The following is an 18,459-nucleotide window of genomic DNA, read 5'->3' as shown; positions in this document are numbered from 1 at the left end:
ATATCTAGAATTCGAACCATAGATTTTTCAACACTATCCTCCCCCACGAAATAATGTTGGATCTTTATATCCCCAAGTTATGAATAATGTGGCTTCATTTAAAACATATTTCTCACATTGTTTAGAGTAAACATTAGAACTGTTTTTGTGATAAGGGTAAACAGCAGTTGATATGAAATCATCCGAAATGTAATCAAACTCGAGGTCACTTAGTACTCGTGCTTCGCATTGAGCAGGTTTTTCACAAGGATCAAATGCATTATGAGGAGAGGTAATATATGATATGACATCAGGATTTGATTTTTCTGAAATATTCTCATGAAATTCATTAGGACTGTCATTGTAGAGCGTAGGATCGTTAGAAAAATCAGCATCTATCCAAACCACATCAGGTTTCCGATCATGATTAGGTTCATTTAACATATTTTCCTCAATATTGCAAGTAATTTCATTAGAAATATGTGAATCATTAGAAAAAGTCATACCTGGTACAATAGCATGAGAATTCTGATAAATCGATTGATTAGGAACTGTTGTCTCACAGGGATTCTGGATTTCAAAGAGAGTAAGAACAAAGGTTGGTGCAGAATAATATGAATTCATTTTATTTCGTTAGGTTCTCATCAGCTGCTTACAACCTAAAATATTTGAAATTTAACGTTATTATAGATATTGACATACTTATACAACAGAGGGCGATGAAGGATGAATATATGTAACATAATGTGGTAAAGATTTCGTTAGAGTTAATGAGGTCATCAAATTTTTTGTTTCGAATATATAGAGTTTGGGAGGGAAGGTTCCAGAAAATTGAAATAGTGATTAGAAATCATGGAATTAAAACACATTAGACGATTATGTAATGAAGTAACTGAAAATAGATTAATGTTAATAAAGAGAGATATGAATTGAAATTGGTCAGTTATGAGTGATGTAATTATAAAATTCAGAAAGAGTTGAAATGACGTAATAAAAATAAAATAAACGGGGTTGGGGTGAATGTTACCAGGGCAAGGAAAGATTTATTACTGTTTCTTTTTGTATACAAAGATCTGGTTTTAAACGTTTGATTGCTATTGCTTCGGCGAATTTCAAAAGGTTTGAATTTGATTGTTTGTTGATTACCCTGAAGGACTTCAGTATATCGACTTCGTGTCCTGTGTCAATGAGATGTCTTGCGACAGCGCTGCTGAATGCTTTTAGTCCGTTTGATCTCAAACTCTTCGGAATATGTTCTTTGAATCGGACGTAGGCTCTCCTTTCTGTTCTACCAATGTAACTGCTTTGGCAGATACATGTAAATTTGTATATACAGTTGGTGGTAACATGAAAGGGATACCTGTCGACCTTTGATTGTGTCAAAGAACATGTCGTTTTGGACAGGACAATCAGTTTAGCTGCAGGATATGTTTTTGTTAGTGCAGTTTTTAGTCTCATATTGATCGATCCTGTGACATTATCGCCTTTGAATTGAAGTTGAATAAAAACAGGTTTTTTATTTACTGTAGTTTCTTTGGGTGTTTTATCTTCACGTTTTCCATATTTCTCAATGAATTTCAATGGGTATCCGTTATTTCTTAAACACTTTTTAACATTCATAATTTCCTCTTCTATTGTATCTGCAGTGCATATTCTTTCTGTCCTATGAAACAGTGTTTTAACAAGCGCCTTTTTATAATTGATTGGACAAAAACTGTTGAAATTGAGATAATTACCATTCCATGTGTCTTTCTTATAAACTGAGCGTTGAACTGTGCCATCCTTTCTTCGTTTTATCGCTATATCGAGGAAATGGAACATGTTTTCTTTTTCATGTTCCATAGTGAAATGAATATTTGGATGAGCTTCATTGAAAAACTTTAACAGATTTGTTGCATGTTGTTGATTATTACATAAGATGAATGTATCATCAACATACCTCGAATAATACATCATTTCATCAATCGCTCCTTTGAGCTTGGTTCTTTCGAGGTTAGCCATGAAAATGTCTGCTAGGACGGGGCCTAACGGACTTCCCATTGCTACACCATCGGTTTGTCGGTATATAGTATTGTTGAACTGGAACTGAACATCTTTTGTACACAAGAGTAATAGACGTTTGAATTCTATTGCTGGTAGAGGTTTAAAACCAGATCTTTGTATACAAAAAGAAACAGTAATAAATCTTTCCTTGCCCTGGTAACATTCACCCCAACCCCGTTTATTTTATTTTTATTACGTCATTTCAACTCTTTCTGAATTTTATAATTACATCACTCATAACTGACCAATTTCAATTCATATCTCTCTTTATTAACATTAATCTATTTTCAGTTACTTCATTACATAATCGTCTAATGTGTTTTAATTCCATGATTTCTAATCACTATTTCAATTTTCTGGAACCTTCCCTCCCAAACTCTATATATTCGAAACAACATTTTATGACCTCATTAACTCTAACGAAATCTTTACCACATTATGTTACATATATTCATCCTTCATCGCCCTCTGTTGTATAAGTATGTCAATATCTATAATAACGTTAAATTTCAAATATTTTAGGTTGTAAGCAGCTGATGAGAACCTAACGAAATAAAATGAATTCATATTATTCTGCACCAACCTTTGTTCTTACTCTCTTTAAAATAATAAAGGGAACTATGTGTATGAAATTTCTTAAAATGCGTCTCCCTGCACAGTCATTCAAGTCACTGAATCGCCTAGTGACAATACGCTGCAGAATATCGAGAGAAATTACCCGACTTAAGTTTTTTGATGAATGTCTCAAGTCATGCCGTTTCCCACGTCAATTCTTAAAATGTTTGCGCTCATGTAAACTTCCACCTTCTCTTAAAAACCTTCGACGCATCACAAAATCTCACATAGAATCTACAAAGTTACTGGTTGAACGTTTGAGAACAGAAACTAATGCCTTTGATGAATTAGTTAACGGTATGAGTATCGTATGTCGCATAAAATTTATCAATTTTATCCAAGCATTGCAAAACAAAATAAGCAAGAACTTCCTCGTAACTTTGTCCAAGTCTCTATCAAAGGAACAACTTTGTTTCGGCTTCCCAGAAAACCCTGAAAATTCCCTCTACAATCTGTCAACAGTGAAGTTAAATCAGATAGAAACAGAAGCCTTGTCTCTTGGATTTAAATTTCATATCCCCAAAACACATGCCGAAAGAATCGACACAGAAACTCAATTTGAGAATTTATTTGATCAAATTAAAGAGTTGCACCCAGTTAGCGAAGAAAAGAAAGGCTGGTTTAAATCTAAACTAGTCGATATCGCAAACCAATACCTCGTCTCACCCACAACGCAATCTAAGCTGTTATCCAAAGAACACCTAACAGCACTACGAAATATTAAAAGAAATGATGATATAATGATATTACGGTCAGATAAAGGTTCAAGTGTTGTCCTAATGAACACAACAGATTATGTCTCTAAGATGAACTCCATTTTGAGTGACCACACGAGATTCAAGTTGGAAAAAAGTAACAAAGACTTAACTGACTCCACCGAGAAAAGAATCACGAAAGTACTCAGAGACCTACTGAAAAAGAAGATGATCGACAATTCTACTTACAATAACCTACGACCTCGTGGGTCTCGTTTGCCCCACATGTATGGTCTACCGAAAATACATAAACAAGATAATCCTCTTGGACCTATTATGTCAATGATCAATTCACCATACCACAAAGTTGCAAGATGGCTGGCAGATAAATTAGAACCACTTCGTCAACGATTAGCTGCTTATACACTGAAGGATTCATTTGTATTTGCTGATAGCATGAATCACATGAATATTGCTGGTAAGTTTATGGTTTCGTTTGATGTGACATCATTGTTTACAAAAATACCACTTCTTGAAACCATAGACATAATTTGTCAACATCCCGATATCCTACCTCTACCAGCAATAGAATTCAAACGTCTATTACTCTTGTGTACAAAAGATGTTCAGTTCCAGTTCAACAATACTATATACCGACAAACCGATGGTGTAGCAATGGGAAGTCCGTTAGGCCCCGTCCTAGCAGACATTTTCATGGCTAACCTCGAAAGAACCAAGCTCAAAGGAGCGATTGATGAAATGATGTATTATTCGAGGTATGTTGATGATACATTCATCTTATGTAATAATCAACAACATGCAACAAATCTGTTAAAGTTTTTCAATGAAGCTCATCCAAATATTCATTTCACTATGGAACATGAAAAGAAAACATGTTCCATTTCCTCGATATAGCGATAAAACGAAGAAAGGATGGCACAGTTCAACGCTCAGTTTATAAGAAAGACACATGGAATGGTAATTATCTCAATTTCAACAGTTTTTGTCCAATCAATTATAAAAGGCGCTTGTTAAAACACTGTTTCATAGGACAGAAAGAATATGCACTGCAGATACAATAGAAGAGGAAATTATGAATGTTAAAAAGTGTTTAAGAAATAACGGATACCCATTGAAATTCATTGAGAAATATGGAAAACGTGAAGATAAAACACCCAAAGAAACTACAGTAAATAAAAAACCTGTTTTTATTCAACTTCAATTCAAAGGCGATAATGTCACAGGATCGATCAATATGAGACTAAAAACTGCACTAACAAAAACATATCCTGCAGCTAAACTGATTGTCCTGTCCAAAACGACATGTTCTTTGACACAATCAAAGGTCGACAGGTATCCCTTTCATGTTACCACCAACTGTATATACAAATTTACATGTATCTGCCAAAGCAGTTACATTGGTAGAACAGAAAGGAGAGCCTACGTCCGATTCAAAGAACATATTCCGAAGAGTTTGAGATCAAACGGACTAAAAGCATTCAGCAGCGCTGTCGCAAGACATCTCATTGACACAGGACACGAAGTCGATATACTGAAGTCCTTCAGGGTAATCAACAAACAATCAAATTCAAACCTTTTGAAATTCGCCGAAGCAATAGCAATCAAACGTTTAAAACCAGATCTTTGTATACAAAAAGAAACAGTAATAAATCTTTCCTTGCCCTGGTAACATTCACCCCAACCCCGTTTATTTTATTTTTATTACGTCATTTCAACTCTTTCTGAATTTTATAATTACATCACTCATAACTGACCAATTTCAATTCATATCTCTCTTTATTAACATTAATCTATTTTCAGTTACTTCATTACATAATCGTCTAATGTGTTTTAATTCCATGATTTCTAATCACTATTTCAATTTTCTGGAACCTTCCCTCCCAAACTCTATATATTCGAAACAAAAAATTTGATGACCTCATTAACTCTAACGAAATCTTTACCACATTATGTTACATATATTCATCCTTCATCGCCCTCTGTTGTATAAGTATGTCAATATCTATAATAACGTTAAATTTCAAATATTTTAGGTTGTAAGCAGCTGATGAGAACCTAACGAAATAAAATGAATTCATATTATTCTGCACCAACCTTTGTTCTTACTCTCTTTAAAATAATAAAGGGAACTATGTGTATGAAAATTCTGGATTTCATCTAACTGTGAACTGCCATATGACTCTGCACTGTCTCTTGAAATCGTTGATAAAGATAAATGATCATTAGAAACATCCGAATTATTTAAATTTAAATTACAAGATTTAGTACAGCTTGAAGCAAAATGGACAGTAGCATTGCATACTGATTGAATGTGTCCTACCTTACCACATTTAAAACATTTAGCATTACGAAATGCACATGGATTGCGAGTATGAAACTTTCCACATGATAAACATTTACCAAACTTCATCTCAACTTTGTGATTTGCTTTGTAATTCCTCGTTGAAACACCTTTCATATTTACACGAGAATAGGAATCACTGTTAAATGAACGCAAATTTGATTGACCCTGAGATTGTAGTTCATCACGACGACTAAGCAAAGTAACAGAAATCTTCATCGACTGGATATCAAGTTCATTCACTGCTTCGAAGTTAATACACGCAGTTCTAGCATCTTGAAAGGAACAGTTTGGCATTTTTAACAGCTCTCTTTCCAAACTCGGTATGTTAATTCCTGCAATTAATCGATCTCTCAGTTTCACATGAAGTTGATCACCGAAATTACACTTAGCAGCTTGTTTCTGTAATTCAAGGATGAATTCCCGAGCCTTTTGGTCATTTTGACGAACCATCTTATGAAACTTCGCCCTTTCACGGCATTCAAAACTGGTGCATTTTACATGACTTAATAATAGCTCTTTAAACGTTGCATAAGGGAGTGAGATAGGTTTTTCTGGATATGCCAAAGTTTTAATAAGCTGTACGCTTCTCTCCCAATGAATGTGGGGAAGTGTGCCACAATATTAACATCCTCATCATCTTCCTTGGTCATGCTCCAGATTTCGAACCTTTCCAAATAATCCTCAAAAGCTTCAGGAGTTGAGTGAATATCTAACTTTTCCATTGCAGGCTCCATCGCGACGCCAATATGGTATTCTAATTGTCGTATGAATTAGGAATTCCAGGATTAACGCAATTGAATTAAGAAGACACAGGCACCAACGAATGTATTGTATTTAGAATTCGAAATCAAGCATTCAACCAGTACAAAGGTATCATTAGTCCATTCAAACACCACAAGTACGTTCGATCGTGTTCATCTACTTCTGCCTACCATACAATGTTCTATTTCGGGAATCCTTAGTACATTAATCCGAATATTTCTAATCATAGCTAGTTTTACTAATAATTCACAGCTCAGTTAATATAGTTTAGGTTGGATTTTGTTTTGACACATCAGTGCAACGATACACACACCAAGAGAATACATCATCTTCAGTCTACATCCACTTATTCTCATGAGTGAGACGATTGACACGCTATTATTATTATTATTATTATTATTATTCACAAACATCTTATGGGTACATAGGTGTTGTGAAGAAACCACTTCGGGTTTCTTCAAAAAAAAATGCGATAACACACAATTTTCAATAATGTCAGCATTCTACTGGCCATTAAAAAAAATTTTTGAGCAATAATAGTAGAATATTAATAATAATAAATCGGGTCTGTGCAATTGAGAAGAATATTGAATTGAGTCTAAAGAAGGAAATGCAGAAAATAAGGGAATAAAAATAAAGGAGACGTGAAATGCTCAAACAGTCTAATAGGCATGTTTACGAACACAGAACAAGAATAAACGACTATGTGTATCGTTAAATTAGTAACAAAAAATAATTAAGAAAAAATAACTTATAATTGCAGTAAGATATGACGCTAGAATAAATGTTTGTGCAGTCACATAGTTTGGAGTGATGCTATGAAAGTCTCAATTAAGTGAAAAGGATAACGAAATATAAATATGTATGGGTCATATATGCATAGTGAAGATAAAACGGGTCTGAGAATTTAATTTAAGTGTAACACAAGTTACTGTTTTAATTACAAACTTCGTAATCTTAAGAATATTTATTTAGAGGGAAAGAATGGAGTGAAAAGAAGTGAACACCTAGTGAAAAGTTTTGATCCATGATAAGAATAATAATTGTGTAATAAATATCAACCTCAGAAGGAAACCAGCAATTGCAAAAATAAAATAAAAATCCGTTAAAGCACTCGGATGAATACATTTAGATTTGTGTAATAGTATACAGAGTGAAACCGGATATTAGTATAAATATTTGTGCAATAATAATTAAGAGTGATTCTATGAAAGTCAAAATTGATTTTAAAGGACAATCTGGAGTCAAATATGTTTAGAAGGATAAGAAGATACAAAAAGAATATCTAATGTGTCAGGGAACTAATAATGATATTAATGACGGAAATAATGATAAACACGAACATAATCAGATTTCATATATTAAGATAAATAGAAATAAAATAAAATAGATGTGAAAAGATTTAAAGGTTTTATTTTGATTTTCAAGCAATTAAATGGATGACGGACCTTGTTTGTATAAATCCTTATTGAATACATTGATATTCAATAGGTGACATAATCCACTTTCGGAAAGAAAATCGTCAAGGAGACTTTTGAACCGGGTTGTAGTTTCACTGCAACGGAGGTTCACTGGCAGTCTGTTCCACATGGTTGAGTAGCGAATAAGGAAAAATTCTGACGTAAGTTTGTGTGGGTTCTTGGAATCGCTAGAATATTCTCCTTATTGCGTAGATTGTGGGATGATATCATAAGGTATGAAGGGGTGGATGCCGAAGAGTAGGAAATACCGTTAATAAGCCGGTAGATAAAGACAAGATTTAATTTGATACGTCTGATCCAAAGAGGCTCTAAGTTGAGTTGTTGACAGCTTTGGTGATAGTCTTTGTTATCGGAATACCCCAGAACAGCTTTAGTGAACCTTGAATTACAGAAACAAGCTGCTAAGTGTAATTTCGGTGATCAACTTCATGTGAAACTGAGAGATCGATTAATTGCAGGAATTAACATACCGAGTTTGGAAAGAGAGCTGTTAAAAATGCCAAACTGTTCCTTTCAAGATGCTAGAACTGCGTGTATTAACTTCGAAGCAGTGAATGAACTTGATATCCAGTCGATGAAGATTTCTGTTACTTTGCTTAGTCGTCGTGATGAACTACAATCTCAGGGTCAATCAAATTTGCGTTCATTTAACAGTGATTCCTATTCTCGTGTAAATATGAAAGGTGTTTCAACGAGGAATTACAAAGCAAATCACAAAGTTGAGATGAAGTTTGGTAAATGTTTATCATGTGGAAAGTTTCATACTCGCAATCCATGTGCATTTCGTAATGCTAAATGTTTTAAATGTGGTAAGGTAGGACACATTCAATCAGTATGCAATGCTACTGTCCATTTTGCTTCAAGCTGTACTAAATCTTGTAATTTAAATTTAAATAATTCGGATGTTTCTAATGATCATTTATCTTTATCAACGATTTCAAGAGACAGTGCAGAGTCATATGGCAGTTCACAGTTAGATGAAATCCAGAATCCCTGTGAGACAACAGTTCCTAATCAATCGATTTATCAGAATTCTCATGCTATTGTACCAGGTATGACTTTTTCTAATGATTCACATATTTCTAATGAAATTACTTGCAATATTGAGGAAAATATGTTAAATGAACCTAATCATGATCGGAAACCTGATGTGGTTTGGATAGATGCTGATTTTTCTAACGATCCTACGCTCTACAATGACAGTCCTAATGAATTTCATGAGAATATTTCAGAAAAATCAAATCCTGATGTCATATCATATATTACCTCTCCTCATAATGCATTTGATCCTTGTGAAAAACCTGCTCAATGCGAAGCACGAGTACTAAGTGACCTCGAGTTTGATTACATTTCGGATGATTTCATATCAACTGCTGTTTACCCTTATCACAAAAACAGTTCTAATGTTTACTCTAAACAATGTGAGAAATATGTTTTAAATGAAGCCACATTATTCATAACTTGGGGATATAAAGATCCAACATTATTTCGTGGGGGAGGATAGTGTTGAAAAATCTATGGTTCGAATTCTAGATATTAATGATTTCATTACAAAACCAACATGCTGGTTGTATACAATTCCAGGTGAGTCTGTTCCGATTTCGTTTGTTAATTCCAATACTAATGAGCACTTTCTAGATACTACAAAGTTTTTATATTATACAATGTCGGACAGACTCAGGATGAACTTAACAAGAAGACGTACAACCGATTACAAACACTTATACTTCTATTTAAGCTGTGGCGGATGTGGTGTTTGAATGGACTAATGATACCTTTGTACTGGTTGAATGCTTGATTTCGAATTCTAAATACAATACATTCGTTGGTGCCTGTGTCTTCTTAATTCAATTGCGTTAATCCTGGAATTCCTAATTCATACGACAATTAGAATACCATATTACTGTATTTGGAATTCTTAATAAATGCACATTCAAGTACAAAGGTATCATTAGTTCGTACAAATACAACTACCACAGCTTAAATGAAAATCCAAACTCATGTAATCGATTGTGCATCTCCGTAAGTTCATCATGTGTCTGGCCAGCTTTTTTTATGTATAGACTCTGTACGATTTAGAACTTTCTCGTCAGTATTAGAATTAACAACGATGGTCGGAACGAGCTCGTCTTGGTCTTTTAACTTCTTAGGTTGTTATGACTGGTTTACATATGAACCAAAGTTTTGCTGACCTGTTTTAGCAGACAATTTGTAGATTGTGGAAAAGGAGTTCTTGTACGAAGGTTTTTGTGGCAAACAATTTCATCACTGTTTCTTTTGCATACGGTTTAACGATTCTGCACTGAAGGACTGCATCTGCTCTCGTTTCCAGATCTTTGAATTCTGCACCAGTACTAGAATTGACGTTTTTACCAGGGTATTGATAATTCGCGCCTGCACATGAGAATAATATGGCTTAGGAGTTGTGCGTTATTTTTCGAAATTTGATTCCGTAGTCAGTAAGTTATCAAGCACTTCACTAGGGCTATCTTTAGTGGTCAATAAGGAAAGCTGTTCCTAAAGCATTTTTAAATTCTCTAGACTCAGGATAGGTTGTTCACAATCCGTGATGAGGAATTCACATTTTAAGGTTGAAGAATTATCATCTTTAATCAGCAAATTACAACACCAAAGAATAAGTTTATAATCTGTATCTCACGGCGCTGAAATTTGGTAGACTCTACCTTTGAGGCTTATTTTATATCCCAACATAATGATTTATCTTGTTTCATCCAAACAATGATATAAATAAAAAAATGAGTCATCGTGGCCTGGAACAAAAATGTTGTTTTGTGAACTTCTACATTTTACACTAATATTTGTGCTAAAATAACACCCCTACAATAAAGGAACTATGTTTTCATTTGTTAGTGCCACTAACTATTCACAGTGTAACATACAAAATTCCAACATTTGGTCTACACTAACTAAATATTTAGTTCGTATGGATGTGACCGATGTATTTTCCCCTTTATCTCCCCTTTGTTGGTTGATCGGGATGCCATCCGATTAGACCAAATTGCCTAATTCTGTACAGTGTAAAAGCCTTTTTTGGTTACTCGTATTATATTATATCAAAACGCTAATGGTGTGCTCGACTTGAACGGTTCTGATTTAACGAAGAAAAAAATTATATCAAAAGAGTTAAATACATCAAATGGTACAGCCTGTGCTACACGGCCATAGGTTCTTCTCACACAAAGTGGCACATTGAACAGCAAAAGAAATGATCAATAAACAAGTGCTTGGTACTGTAGAATTCTTAATAAATGCACATTCAAGTACAAAGGTATTATTAGTTCGTACAAATACAACTACCACAACTTAAATGAAAATCCAAACTCATGTAATCGATTGTGCATCTCCGTAAGTTCATCATGTGTCTAGCCAGCTTTTTTGAGGTCATTCTGATAGACGGAACTGATTATCAACGTGGAATGTGATTTTACTGATCTTCCTGTTTTTTATATCTCCTGAATTTATTTTAAATAGAGTATCTATGGGATTTCTCGGAGCTTTTATCTTGAAATATTTTAGATTATGAATGAGTTTGACTCAAACAAAATCCATGTTTAATTTTATCAAGAATGTTTGCAATGTTTTTCTTCCGAATATATAAGACTTGTAGGTCATATAAATAAGCTTTATAAATTACAATCATTCAGTTGATAGTGAGAGAGTTGACTGAAGTTCTGTGTTCGAAAATGATGTGAGGCTCCGCGTACGAAAGTTGATACTGGTACGCAAGCTTACACACGAGTCGACTCAACATTCCTGTGTGGCAGTGTGATAATTTTTCTTATTACGACCCAACTATTCCTATTGCTTAGTATTGTTGGGCACCAACTCACTCGACAAGTCCCCAAATCAGAACACGATTGTAGAGGAACGAAATTATACTCCAAATAAAAGTAGATGGAAGTAAGAAGCACAATAAGAAAAACGTTAGTATATTTATAGTTTTTACATGCGAAGGCCCTAGAGTATTCTCCAAGCGTGCACTAACACAATCCTGCAGATAACGCATTTTAATCCAATTTGTGCCCCACTACCAGGCAGGATGAATTTATCTGCTCAGCCCCCTAGTTCTTTAACTTTTGTAGGAAGTATGGAATTGGTTAAGGCAATCTAATATCCGATACTAGGAACTGGCTACAAACCATTTCGAGTGCGCCCATCAATTTACAAAGTAAGCATTACAACCCATTTACTCTTTCAACTTCACTTTATTTTCGAAATAACTGAAATCGGTCGTTTGAATATATAATTAAGAATGGCTTTGCTTGGCCCATTTATATACTATTCTGTAGTTACAGGTTTTGACACAACTGTCATTTTAGTTTGTTCATGGGGGTTGTGATCAATTAAATAGCCAACATTAATCGTCGATACAAAACTCCCGGATATTTCTAATGGCAGTCGTTATCAAGTTTTGACAATCAGAGGACAAGCGGGGACAATCGAGTGCATTTTATTTTCCACTGATGATACATACTACTTATATCTGTCGACACCAATAGCGCACACCACAAGTGTTGTTGATTCTTTACCTCTTAATCATATATTGCCATATGAAATTTCACGCGAAGGTAGTACACATTTGCCTAATCATAAATAAAAATCTGAATATTTTAAGCACCCCAGTACATAAATCACAACAAATTCTTGATATTTAGATGGGAAACATGATGTAATGGATAGTAATAGCCTATTTTTGTACCACTCAATGATATCAGGTGAATATAATTAGTCTTGGGTGTCATATTAAATTTCCAGTTAACAGTCCTAATAAACCACCGTTCAATAAAGAGTATATTAGCTCTCGTCATATGATTTCTAAATCATCGCATACACTCAACAGTGCGTTTGTTTGAAACTCATACTAAGTAAATACTAGATGATTAATCTAGAAGTTACCTTATACGTGATGCATTTTATCACTTCGTCTAGGTAGAATTTACGATAATTGAAAGTAGTTTAACTGATATTCTGACTAATAATTTGCAGTGGTCCAATTTAAGGCAGATAAACGCAAGTGAACTGTGTTTGGAATGTGCGAAAATAATGGGATCATGAATGAGTAACTTATCATTATGTGCAAATATCACAGAATCATTTCTTGAATAACGTCAAACTTTTTCTTCATTCACATAAATCCAAATTGCATTGTCCAGACGGAAGTAGCTAACGATATGTTATTTTTCAGGTAGTCCTTACAATTTTGATAAATGAACTCTCCTTTCAGGCAACCTGATCAATCTAAGCAGTCCTCTCAAGTGTTGATGCCAAATTTGTGAAATTCCTCACAGATAATCTGTAGTTTTGTGAAATGGTATTAATGTCTGTTCCGTCAAAAAGTGATGACACGTAGTGGTTAGGATTGCTTATGGCTGTACACTGTATAGTGTTTTAAAGTTTGTATTTACTCAGATAAAGGGTTTTCTTGTTCATCAATGTTTATTAGGGTGGTAAAGCATATGTAAGAGATCTCTAGACCCCATTTTCGTTTTAAAAAACCTTACAATACTCCATCTCTGAATAAACAATGCAATTTATTTGCTTGGGTTTGGATTGATAAATTAAATTTGAACAAAAACTAAGTCAAACTACAACTTACTGGGATAAAGGGTAGATGATAAACACAAATATTACGAAAGCTTGTGTGAGATGGCAAGAATTCTGTCCACAAATGAGGAATAAAGTCACTCGCTATCGCGTAACACGTGCGAGGGGACCCATACTTTTACTTATTTTTCTTGCCCTTTATGTCATGTTTACCTGTGTACTGATTGTTTGATAAAAGTCTAAACACCAAGTACTCCAGACCAAGTGTTCGTTTCAGTTCAGTTCGCTTTTAGAACAGATGAGTTTGTAGCATGGCGTCGAGTCTCAATTGGTTGTGAACACCACTACAGAGAAACACGTGCCAAATGACTCCAAAAAATCCCCGGAAGCCAAATATCAGGAGGCAGTTAATGGACCAAATCGAGATATATTCGCTGGCGATCTCGTGGTATCGAAAGGATACCGAGATCGTGCCAGGATACAAGCTTGGTTACAGAACGTAACCGAATTCGCGCGAAGTCACAATCAAAGTGTAAGAATAGTGGATGCTTCTTAGCACAGTTAAACAAAAGCACATTAAAACAGTCACTGGTACAATTGGTTATAATAATAATTGTTTTCAATAAACCAATCGTGTTCTCGTGATAAAAGTGAGTCACTACAAGTTCATCACGTACACAGTCTTACTTGGACCTTTGATTTGAATGCGTTTATGGTGTCTTAATAGTGCTTTCGGTTCAATAAGAAATTATTTGTGACCAAGGTATTTATGTAGTCACTTCAATTTTGTGGGAATCAAGGGTTCTTTCTTCACAGTGCATACGATTAGATCCTTGTATGTGAAGAAGAATCCACAGTTATCACAAAAAGTTACTCAACCACCTTTTAAGAGTTAGTTTCTCACAAATACTGGAAAGAAACAATTGTCCACTCGAGTTTGCGTATGTTTAATTTCGATTATGCAGTCGACATGTATCTGCAGGCACCGAAATCCGTCCAAATAATGAAGGTAACTTTCGCACAGGCTTACAACAGAACTAAGCGGATAACTACCATTTCTCTCGGAGCACTTGGGATTCACTAAGTCCTTATATTCAGGACATATTTCATCACCTGCACAATACTTAGATACCGAACAAAACATTGAGGTCCCATGTGGTAGCTTCATAACTCCTCCTCTAGATCTTCTAAGTGGAGATGACACTAGTATATGGAGATTGACAACACTTTAACCGTTAAGAACTATAACTGAAACGTGCCAACCCAGTGACTTCAGAAGAAGTTCGAAGAAATATTTGATATGTTGTCAATAGATGGTGAAGTAACAGAAATAATCTGGCTAGAGATGTGGAGCCCAGGGTACCCATACATACACACAAATTTACATACATATCACTTATGAATCTCCTTGACCGAAATGACATGACATTAACTTGTTCAGACCTGTTTTTGATCACATATTATTCTTATTGTTCCGTTGTACTATTTAAACTTGGATTAATTTTAATTTAGTTATTTATTCTCTGAAGAAGTGACTTACACTAAGCCACGAAACGTCAGAAAACCTAATTTTCTACTCATTGGGATATTACAAATATATTATTTATTTATAACAATCTACCCAGTGCTCAATTTATTCGAAATTCTCAAATCAAACCTTGGTAATGATACCTAATATAATTGTCAGCTGACTGATAACAGGGTTGCATCGCACCCAGATGGAACTACATAGAAAATTAGGTTTTCTGACGTTTCGTGGCTTAGTGTAAGTCACTTCTTCAGAGAATAAATAACTAAATTAAAATTAATCCAAGTTTAAATAGTACAACGGAACAATAAGAATAATATGTGATCAAAAACAGGTCTGAACAAGTTAATGTCATGTCATTTCGGTCAAGGAGATTCATAAGTGATATGTATGTAAATTTGTGTGTATGTATGGGTACCCTGGGCTCCACATCTCTAGCCAGATTATTTCTGTTACTTCACCATCTATTGACAACATATCAAATATTTCTTCGAACTTCTCTTCTGAAGTCACTGGGTTGGCACGTTTCAGTTATAGTTCTTAACGGTTAAAGTGTTGTCAATCTCCATATACTAGTGTCATCTCCACTTAGAAGATCTAGAGGAGGAGTTATGAAGCTACCACATGGGACCTCAATGTTTTGTTCGGTATCTAAGTATTGTGCAGGTGATGAAATATGTCCTGAATATAAGGACTTAGTGAATCCCAAGTGCTCCGAGAGAAATGGTAGTTATCCGCTTAGTTCTGTTGTAAGCCTGTGCGAAAGTTACCTTCATTATTTGGACGGATTTCGGTGCCTGCAGATACATGTCGACTGCATAATCGAAATTAAACATACGCAAACTCGAGTGGACAATTGTTTCTTTCCAGTATTTGTGAGAAACTAACTCTTAAAAGGTGGTTGAGTAACTTTTTGTGATAACTGTGGATTCTTCTTCACATACAAGGATCTAATCGTATGCACTGTGAAGAAAGAACCCTTGATTCCCACAAAATTGAAGTGACTACATAAATACCTTGGTCACAAATAATTTCTTATTGAACCGAAAGCACTATTAAGACACCATAAACGCATTCAAATCAAAGGTCCAAGTAAGACTGTGTACGTGATGAACTTGTAGTGACTCACTTTTATCACGAGAACACGATTGGTTTATTGAAAACAATTATTATTATAACCAATTGTACCAGTGACTGTTTTAATGTGCTTTTGTTTAACTGTGCTAAGAAGCATCCACTATTCTTACACTTTGATTGTGACTTCGCGCGAATTCGGTTACGTTCTGTAACCAAGCTTGTATCCTGGCACGATCTCGGTATCCTTTCGATACCACGAGATCGCCAGCGAATATATCTCGATTTGGTCCATTAACTGCCTCCTGATATTTGGCTTCCGGGGGATTTTTTGGAGTCATTTGGCACGTGTTTCTCTGTAGCGGTGTTCACAACCAATTGAGACTCGACGCCATGCTACAAACTCATCTGTTCTAAAAGCGAACTGAACTGAAACGAACACTTGGTCTGGAGTACTTGGTGTTTAGACTTTTATCAAACAATCAGTACACAGGTAAACATGACATAAAGGGCAAGAAAAATAAGTAAAAGTATGGGTCCCCTCGCACGTGTTACGCGATAGCGAGTGACTTTATTCCTCATTTGTGGACAGAATTCTTGCCATCTCACACAAGCTTTCGTAATATTTGTGTTTATCATCTACCCTTTATCCCAGTAAGTTGTAGTTTGACTTAGTTTTTGTTCAAATTTAATTTATCAATCCAAACCCAAGCAAATAAATTGCATTGTTTATTCAGAGATGGAGTATTGTAAGGTTTTTAAAACGAAAATGGGGTCTAGAGATCTCTTACATATGCTTTACCACCCTAATAAACATTGATGAACAAGAAAACCCTTTATCTGAGTAAATACAAACTTTAAAACACTATACAGTGTACAGCCATAAGCAATCCTAACCACTACGTGTCATCACTTTTTGACGGAACAGACATTAATACCATTTCACAAAACTACAGATTATCTGTGAGGAATTTCACAAATTTGGCATCAACACTTGAGAGGACTGCTTAGATTGATCAGGTTGCCTGAAAGGAGAGTTCATTTATCAAAATTGTAAGGACTACCTGAAAAATAACATATCGTTAGCTACTTCCGTCTGGACAATGCAATTTGGATTTATGTGAATGAAGAAAAGTTTGACGTTATTCAAGAAATGATTCTGTGATATTTGCACATAATGATAAGTTACTCATTCATGATCCCATTATTTTCGCACATTCCAAACACAGTTCACTTGCGTTTATCTGCCTTAAATTGGACCACTGCAAATTATTAGTCAGAATATCAGTTAAACTACTTTCAATTATCGTAAATTCTACCTAGACGAAGTGGTAAAATGCATCACGTATAAGGTAACTTCTAGATTAATCATCTAGTATTTACTTAGTATGAGTTTCAAACAAACGCACTGTTGAGTGTATGCGATGATTTAGAAATCATATGACGAGAGCTAATATACTCTTTATTGAACGGTGGTTTATTAGGACTGTTAACTGGAAATTTAATATGACACCCAAGACTAATTATATTCACCTGATATCATTGAGTGGTACAAAAATAGGCTATTACTATCCATTACATCATGTTTCCCATCTAAATATCAAGAATTTGTTGTGATTTATGTACTGGGGTGCTTAAAATATTCAGATTTTTTATTTATGATTAGGCAAATGTGTACTACCTTCGCGTGAAATTTCATATGGCAATATATGATTAAGAGGTAAAGAATCAACAACACTTGTGGTGTGCGCTATTGGTGTCGACAGATATAAGTAGTATGTATCATCAGTGGAAAATAAAATGCACTCGATTGTCCCCGCTTGTCCTCTGATTGTCAAAACTTGATAACGACTGCCATTAGAAATATCCGGGAGTTTTGTATCGACGATTAATGTTGGCTATTTAATTGATCACAACCCCCATGAACAAACTAAAATGACAGTTGTGTCAAAACCTGTAACTACAGAATAGTATATAAATGGGCCAAGCAAAGCCATTCTTAATTATATATTCAAACGACCGATTTCAGTTATTTCGAAAATAAAGTGAAGTTGAAAGAGTAAATGGGTTGTAATGCTTACTTTGTAAATTGATGGGCGCACTCGAAATGGTTTGTAGCCAGTTCCTAGTATCGGATATTAGATTGCCTTAACCAATTCCATACTTCCTACAAAAGTTAAAGAACTAGGGGGCTGAGCAGATAAATTCATCCTGCCTGGTAGTGGGGCACAAATTGGATTAAAATGCGTTATCTGCAGGATTGTGTTAGTGCACGCTTGGAGAATACTCTAGGGCCTTCGCATGTAAAAACTATAAATATACTAACGTTTTTCTTATTGTGCTTCTTACTTC

This window comes from Schistosoma haematobium, chromosome ZW (assembly GCF_000699445.3).
Source record: "Schistosoma haematobium chromosome ZW, whole genome shotgun sequence".
Taxonomy (NCBI): domain Eukaryota; kingdom Metazoa; phylum Platyhelminthes; class Trematoda; order Strigeidida; family Schistosomatidae; genus Schistosoma; species Schistosoma haematobium.
This window is presented reverse-complemented; position numbering follows the sequence as displayed.